The following is a 9,021-nucleotide window of genomic DNA, read 5'->3' as shown; positions in this document are numbered from 1 at the left end:
AGGATTGTTCCTGGGGCTGATAGGATTGTCCCTGGGGCTGATAGGATTGCCCCTGAGACTGTTGTGGTGCGGGAGCACGTTGAGCATATCCGAGTGGGTTTGGTTATTGGAATTAGCTTTCCACCCAAAGTTTGGATGATTCCTCCAACCCGGATTTTACGTGTTGCTATAGGGGTTATTTTAGGGCCTAATTTGATTGCCTAAATAGTCCACCTCTTCGTGGCCTGTAAATATAACACCCTGTTCACATGTACCTGGCTCGTGTGACACTCCACACTGCTCACATGATGTTTGTACTTGCGAAACATTCTGAGCCTGATCAAATCTTGCTGTCAAAGCTCCAATCTGTGCTGCTAGAGCCATATATGTATCCACTTGATGAACTCCAGGAATAGATGATGCTTTGTTTCGCACTCCACCGTGACGAGAACTTGACTTCAAGGTAGCTTTCTCTATGATTGCATAGGCTTCGTTGGGTGTTTTTGTTCCAAGATCGCCTCCTGCATATACATCTAAACGTTCTTGTGAGTCGTAGTTGAGTCCTTGGTAGAAGTTCAACACAAGTTGTCTTTTGGACAACCCATGATGTGGAACATCGATCAGAAGATCTTTGAACCTCTCCCAAGCTGCATGTAGAGATTCTCCTTCGTCTTGTTTGAATGTCATAATACGATTCTTAAGCTTAGCTGTCTTTTCCGGAGGGAAATATTTTTGCATAAAAAGATCGGCCATCTCGTTCCAAGTCGTGATGGAACCTGCTGGAAGTGACAAAAGCCAAGATCGTGCTTTGTCTCGCAAAGAAAATGGAAAGAGTCGCAAACTAATTACGTCTTCAGAAACATTTAAAATTTTGAAAGTCGAGCACACCTCGAGAAATGATGCGATGTGCCGACCTGGATCTTCGTGATCCTTCCCATCAAACTGCACAGAATTTTGCAACATGTTAATAATACTAGATTTAATTTCAAAACTCGGTGATGCTATAGTAGGTCGGGCAATGCTCGGTAGCAAGCCCTCTCCTCCTGGACGGCCGGTCTCATTCAGAGGCTGGTCGTCTTCTGCTATAATGCTTCCTGTGTCGTCCTCTGAACTCTCGCTATCTGAAAGAATCACTGGTTCGTCGATTGCGGCTGCAATCCTTTGTGCAACAACAAGTGATCTCTCTTGAAGCCGCCTACTTCTTCTTAAGTTATTTTCTGGTTCGTTGGCTAGCTCAGCGTTAGCGGGTGCAGGGGGCGTGGACATTAGTCTGCACAGAAAAAGGAACGCATTATACAGAAAAAAAAGAATATAATAATAATATAAGAAATAAGTATACATAATGATATTACATAATATCCATATATATACGGGCTATTAAACAAATCTATTTAAATATTTACTGAATTATTTACTTATTTATATCCGAGAACTTTTTTTTATATATATCAGAAAATCTGATATATCTTATAAAATTCTGATAAGATCTGATGAAATTTTCGTTCCATCAGAATTCCTGATAAATCCATCAGAAATACCAGAAAATCTGGTAAATTCATCAGAATTGAAAACTATTGTTTTTAGAACATCTAATGGGTTTATCAGAATCCATCAGAAAATCAGATAAATTCATTGGAATTTATCAGAAAATCTGATGATTTTATCAGAAAGTTATATTTTATTTTTATGAAGTAAATAAATAAACAAACGAGTACAATAATTAATGAAAGAACAAATAATAAAACGGATAGAAATAAATAAATAAATAAACGAATAAATAACTGAACGTTAATAAATAAAATACTGAATTGGAAATACTGAAGTGAAATAAATAAATAAATAAATAAATGAAGTATAGAAATGAAATTACTGAAATTAAAATACTGAACTAAATACTTGCCAGTACACGGTTCGATTCCGAACACATAACTGAATTAAATAAATAAATAAATAAATAAATAAATAAATAAAATGTTAGTTGAACAATAAATAAAAAGTTAGTAAGTTAGTGAGTTAGTAAAGTTAGTTGGTTAGTGGTTAGTAAAACAGGAAAGAAAAGTTAGTCAAAAGTTAGTCCTAGTGGGCGTGCCAGGCTAGGTATTTACAAGTTAGTAAATTAAAGAAAACAAAAGTTAGTTAAACAGTTAGGTAAAAGAAAATAAATAAATACAAAAATTTACAGATATTAACAGTTATTGACAGTTTGTACACCGGTAAAATAATGACTTGGATTGTTCCATTAATTTCGCCGTAGGTCCCCGGCAACGGCGCAAAAAACTTGACGTTCATGCGAACACACATATTTATTTACAGTATGTTCCCATGCGACGAAGTGCGTTTTATATTTATAAAAATGGTTTATACCTTCACATTAAAACACACAAAACAAAGGACAAGTGTATCCCGTCATATATGCAGTAAAGTATTGGTAAGAGCCAGATATCGATCCATGGAACACGGGCGTTATAATTTACTAAATCTTTGTTACTAGATTACCAGATATAAAGAAAGATGAATGGTTGTTAACTAAGTTATCTAAACTACAACTAAGACATAAATATACTACTATCTTGTTTCACAGACAACCTAAACATGTTATCTATCAGATATGTCACAAAAGCACTTAACCAATTTTCCAATTTCGAGACAGTTAGTCATCCGCTAGGAGTTTTCTAACATGATGATTTTTCGGAAAGTTAACGCGATAAACACACGTTAACCACCTAAAATCATTCTTTAGCGAGCTATTGATATTCATTCATGTAAACCTTTAAAGATAATAGTCATCCGCTAGGAGTTTTCTAACCTCACTTATCAAAGAAAGCAATACCGATGGTCACAATACAGCCACGAGAATAAGCATTTAAGTAGATCATATAACGACATATATCACCTTTACAAGTCTTGCACACAAATCTACCATGTCAGCAATTTCAGACCAAAACTACTAAACAAGGATCATAAACCGCATGCAAGAACATGTAATCAACACCATATAATTCGTTAGAACCCTTACGTGCAAGAAAGCATTCCTAATCAAAATAAGATACATCTTGGATAAAACCAATACCCCTCTCGAGTTTCATGGTGTAAACAAGTTTACAAACAAGTGATTAATCAAGAAATAGTTACCATCCCACTAACCACAGATTCATTATCCAAAATAATCAAACATAATCAGGAACTCAACATCAATGAAACGTTCATTATATAATCATGAAGATTCAAACATGAAAAAGTACTTAAGTTTCATACAAACAAGATTACAACATAAAGATTATTCAAGAAACAAGTTTATAACTATTATTACATAAACTACATTAAACATAAACTAACATCAACTCATAACTTGCAAAATGATTAGAATACATGTTCAAGAACAAGGAATCGAACCATAAACAAGCAAGGAATTGATTGGATTGGTTATGCTTCCACTCGATCTTTAAGCTTCAAATAGGTCTGATCAGGACTGCTTCGGAACCCAGAAATCGCCTAGAAACATGGAGAAAAACCCAACATTTGAACCAGTAGCGAATGCTGCTATTTATAGGCGATTTCCAGATTGGCACGGCCGTGCAGATTTGGCACGGTCGTGCGGTCAGGTCTTGTCGGGTGACGTCAGTTTCAGCGATCCCGAGTCAGCCAAGTGGACTAGTGGACAAGTTGCCTGAGTCATCAGATCGGCACGGTAGTGCCGCTGGTGGCACGGTAGTGCCACTCCTCAGAAATGTTGGTCAGAAAGCTTGATTTGGCGATGGCACGGTAGTGCCGCGGGTGGCACGGTAGTGCCGCGGGTGGCACAGTAGTGCCGCCCGAGAAATAGTTGGCACTCCTGGTTGCACTAGCAGTGCTTCCGAGATCGTAGCAGTGTCACGGTAGTGCCGCCGGTGGCACGGTCGTGCCACACCTGGCAGTTCATCAGATTTTTGCCGATTCCATCAGAAATGCATCAGAATTTGTCCGTTTTCATCAGAATTTTCCTTTATACTCTGTTTAAGACCTGAAAATATAAAAGTACCGGATTTGGTATCTAAACGTTGCGTTTTCGGTAAAAAAAAATGCTTAAAACGGAAGTGTTTTGGGGTATAAAAACATGTTTAATTTAACGTATATCAGGCACAACCCCATATAAGCTCGTCTATGGAAAAAGTTGTCATTTGCCAGTAGAAATAGCCCACAAGGCCTACTGGGCAATAAAAAATGTAAACTTAGATTTAGAAATTGCAAGCAAAAATCGATTTTGTCAAATAAATGAATTAGACGAATTAAGGAATTATGCATACTCTAACTCGGAAATTTATAAGGAAAGAATGAAAAATTTACACGAAAGATACATTAAACCTAATGAATTTCGAGTGGGAGATCTGGTTCTATTGTTTAATTCATGACTTCGATTATTTCCGGGTAAACTAAAATCTAGGTGGTCAGGACCTTTTTCTATCACCCATATTTTTCCTCACGGTGCAGTAGAAACTAAATCTCGGAATGGAATTCCATTCAAAGTCAATGGCCAACGGATGAAACTCTATCGAGGATCCACTGAGGATGAAGAGGAAGAGATCTCGCTTCAAACGGTCGACGAATAAAGGCATCCACATCATACCTGGTATGTTACGAACAAGTGGGAAAACATCGAAATCGGTAAGTCTTTTAACCATATTTTTTTTGGGAAAACAGGGCACTCACACGAGCACTAAAAATAAATTTTAACTTTTTTCGGCACGGGGCCGTGTCCGCGCAACTGTCGGGATAAAACCCTCTTTTCATATCAGTTACACCATTCCACACGCCCCGTTTCCCCGAAAAACGCTCTGGTCCAGGCGATTTTCCACAGATTTTCGACGTCTCCTCTCATTCTAACAACATCAAGGTATGATTCTATCATCATTAGTAGTTAGATTAGTTACTTGCATGTAGTTAAAACATCAAAACTTTGGGAAAAAATCTAGGGTTCTTGAAGTTCATCCGGATCAAACCTCAAATTTTTGCAATAATCTGTTAGCATTAGTTTAGATTAGTGTAATGGGAAGTAAATACACTTGTATTGTTGATAGATTTGCCCGATTTCTCATGAAAACCCCAAACCCTTGTTTTTGAACCGAAAAAGATGAAATTGAAAGGGTAAACGGTTTGTTTTGGGAAAAATGGCACTTGGGGTTTCATTTTCAGGGGAAACCGCATCTATTTGGCCAAAAATTTTCAGATTTTCGGGACCGGGTCGAAAAATGCAATTTTTGAGTAACAGACGCCTGGACACGGGGTTGTGCCTGCTGAGCACGGGGCCGTGTCCAGCTCACTGTTTGCAGTTTCTTTCGAAAAATCTCACTGTTTCGTGCTAACTTTTGGTGTATTCTTTCAGATGTCGAAGAAGTTCACAAGATTCAACGCAAATGAGCTCGATGCTAGGGCCAGATATGACACACTTCAAACAAGACCCGAAGAATACCCAAGGCAAGCATGCACGGACCTCTTAGCCATGGTGAACCAACTTGACAGGTTCAACAACCTCGTTACCGGCTCACTAAGGGTTGCCCTAACCACTCGACTTCGACCAGTACACGAGTGTACCATGGAGTTCTATAGCACCTTCACTTTTAACTCAAGGTGCGACCCTTTCGACAATGAGGGTGTTGCATTTCAGTGTGGTGGAACTAGGTACTCGATCTCTATGGCGCAATTTGGGGCAATAGTGGGGTTGTATACGGAACTGGATTCGGGAAGTGAAGAAAACACCGGGGGAATGCGAGAGTTGGATGAAAACGCACGCCACGCCGCATCGGCTCAGATTGGGGAAGGATTCTACAATCCGAGCAGTACTAAGAGCACTAAGCTAAGGGATCCGCTCTATCGCTACATTCATAGGCTCCTTGCTTACTCTCTTAGTCAGAGACATGACAGCAGCGACGTTGTTGGGTTGAGAGATTTGGTAGTCCTCCACTGCATTCACACCCGAAGACCCCTCGATGTTCCATTCCTCCTACTCAGGAACATGCATCTGAACCAGCTTGCTCATGCACCAACCCCTATTTTCTACGGGGGATAGGTGTACCGCCTCTTCAAGCACTTCACGCGCATACCTAGGTCTTTTGAAAGGAGCCCATGGTCAGGACGGGTTGATATACACATTTGTCGCTCCATGAACCTAATCGATGAGGCGGAAGACGGGTCGGTAAGCTTTCAGATGATGCAAGGTCATGCATGGAACCCGCAAGAGGCACTAGTCCTTCACGCTCCACCTCCCCAATACCAGTACCAACCCCACGGTGAACCGGGCCAGTCCTCCTCACAAGGAGGTGGTTTTCCTAACTTTCAGAGTTTACATGATCTTTTGCAGGAAAACCTTATGTGCACCAGGAACACCTACAACCTCGCCAGCAACACATACCACCGGGTCGGAGCCATTGAAAGAAACATCATCGATATCCAAGATGACATCGGGAGCATCCGGGAGTATATGGCGGGGCACGGGGAAGGAGGTGATGACAGTGATGAAGACATGGACTAGGCGGGTGGAGCAGGAGTAGGAGCGGCTGGTTGGTGATCCCACAGGTTCAATTCCCTTTCTATCGAACAATTTCCGGCCTGCGTGCCGAACTGTTGAACAATTTACTTTTCCTAACTTATTTTTAGTTTCTGCTTTTGTTTTTTTATCTTTAACTTGATGGTTTGGATGTTTAACTTGGTAATTTAGGACGTTTGGTATTGTTTGGTGTGGTATTTACTGATAAAACAGGTACAAACGAGGCTTAGAGTGCTAAACATTAGTACTAATAAAGCCAGGACAGGAAAACCGGATAAAGAAACTTGTTTTTCAGCCTTGCAGACTGTCCACACGGGGTCGTGTCCGGCCGACACGCCCCCGTGCCCGCCTCCCAGACCTGCTGTTTGTTTAATTTCTGCAGATTTTTGCCAGACACGGGGTCGTGCCCAGCCACCACGCCCCCGTGTCCATCTTCTGTAAGTTTTCGTTACTGGCAGTTGAACACGGGGTCGTGTCCAACCGACACGGGGCCGTGTCCAGGATGCCAGTAACATAAAATTTTGCTTTTAACACCATTTTACACATTCAATCAACCTAAAAACTTATTTTTGGGACACATTGAGGACAATGTGTAATTTAAGTGTGGGGGGATGCTAAAACCTTGAATCTTGCAAGTCCTAATAACAAGCCTTACACAAAACTCTATTGGAACCGCTAATCACCCCAAATTTTTTTTTCAAAAAACTTTCATTTTTTTTACTTGTCTAAGTTTAAGTTGGAAATTCAAGTTCTAACAAGGTTATATTTTTACAAATTTACAACCGATAGCGTCGTGATAAAAAGAACCAACATAAGAAAATTATGAAAAGGCATGACAAACTTAGTTAAGATTTGATTACATATACTTGATCACATAAAAAACCCTTTCCCACAAAAGTGAGTTTTGAGCCTTTATCGAGCATACAAATACATATCTTTACACTAAATGCTCATTTTTCGTTTCTTGTGTGAATAGCCGCTTGGTTCGTACGACTCTAGAACTTGCCACAACAATACATTCCCGGTCCTTACCAACTTAAACCCGAGTAAGTAAATGATGGAGGCATTAGGACTAACTTTTTTTTTCTTTCTACACCATTATTTTTCAATTTTTTTTACCACCTACCCAAAATCCCCCTAGTTAACCCCTTTGAGCCTAAACCTTTTCATTTCTTAACCCAAAACAATCACCCTTTTTACCCACCTAAACCTTTTTATTTTGAACCCTTTCTTTTAGTAACAACGTTCGGTTTTCTAATGACTCTTCCAATATATATATATATATATATATATATATATATATATATATATATTGATGAAACCAAACAAACAAACAAGTTCATCAGAAATAACTTTGTTTGAAACAAGTGGTTCATCAAAATAAAATAAAAATGTGAAAAATAAAAAGTCTTTCAAAAACCGACGTTTGTTACGCTTTTCGCCCTTTTACTAACCACTAACCCAACCACCAAGCCTAACCCTTCACCCAAAAAGTCCTCTTGATATTTACAAAGGTATATAGTTAAAAAGGAGGAGGATTGATTGCTTGGCAAGCATATGGTAGGAGTAAGTTCCATGCCGCTCTCGAGTGATTCACTAAAAAAATACACCTTCGGCCGAGTGTTGAGTGATTCCTCGTGAGGAACTTGTATATAAATGGAATTTTAAAGAGGTATGTTATGCCCTAATAAATAATTTATCTTATGAAATGTTTTTAATAAATCATGACGAATAGGATTGTAAATAAATAAAAATAAAACCTAAATAATCTTGGAAATCCCGACACTCTATGACAAGCCCAAAAACCTTCTCTTCTACCCATTCCATTTGGGAGTGAATAAAGCCACATTATAAAGAGTTTTGCTTGAGGACAAGCAAAGATTCAAGTGTAGGGGTATTTGATGTGCACAAAATGCAACATATAAATTACATCAATTGTGGCTTAAAACTAACCCTTTTTTAGTACTAATTTTGGAAAACGTGTGCTTTTGTCTTCCTTTTGTATTTTCATGATTAAATGAGCTCAAAATAACAAAAGAAGCAAAAAGAGAGCAAAATCTAACATAAATACAAGAAAGGGAACAAAAGTGATATGCCCAACCCCCCGACAGCATCTTCCCAAGCAAAACAAAGAAGACAGAAGACTGAACACGCCCCGTGCTCAGTGAGCACGGGGCCGTGCCCAAGTGCCAGCAGAAAAGACAAACTCATAGAAGCTTCTGTTGCCCACCACGGGGCCGTGCCCAGCGGACACGGGGGCGTGGTCAACTTCCTGCAGGCGCATTTATTGTAATTGCGAATTACAATTAATGAAGAGAGAGAGAGTCTGATGGACACGGGGCCGTGCCCAGCGGACACGGGGCCGTGCCCGAGCTTCTGTTCAGCCTATAAATAGGAGTGTTTGGAGCTCTTGCAACTCATCCCTTGGCACACCACCTCTCTCACACTTCACCCACCACCCACCACCCACCACCATCACAACACCATCATCCACCACCATCATCCATTGTCCATCATAGAGT

The 9,021-nt window shown here is 39.8% G+C and overlaps 1 non-coding gene across 1 annotated transcript; it reads left to right on the top strand.

Annotated features, from left to right (window-relative positions):
• The first annotated feature begins 577 nt into the window (after positions 1–577).
• On the top strand, positions 578–684 carry LOC118481535. Its single transcript, XR_004865744.1, has one exon. It is a non-coding gene; the product is annotated as a small nucleolar RNA R71 (small nucleolar RNA).
• The last annotated feature ends 8,337 nt before the right edge of the window (positions 685–9,021 follow it).

This window comes from Helianthus annuus, chromosome 8 (assembly GCF_002127325.2).
Source record: "Helianthus annuus cultivar XRQ/B chromosome 8, HanXRQr2.0-SUNRISE, whole genome shotgun sequence".
Lineage (NCBI taxonomy): Eukaryota > Viridiplantae > Streptophyta > Magnoliopsida > Asterales > Asteraceae > Helianthus > Helianthus annuus.
The sequence above is the reverse complement of the archived record's forward strand: the minus strand, read 5'-3'. Positions and strand labels throughout refer to the sequence as shown.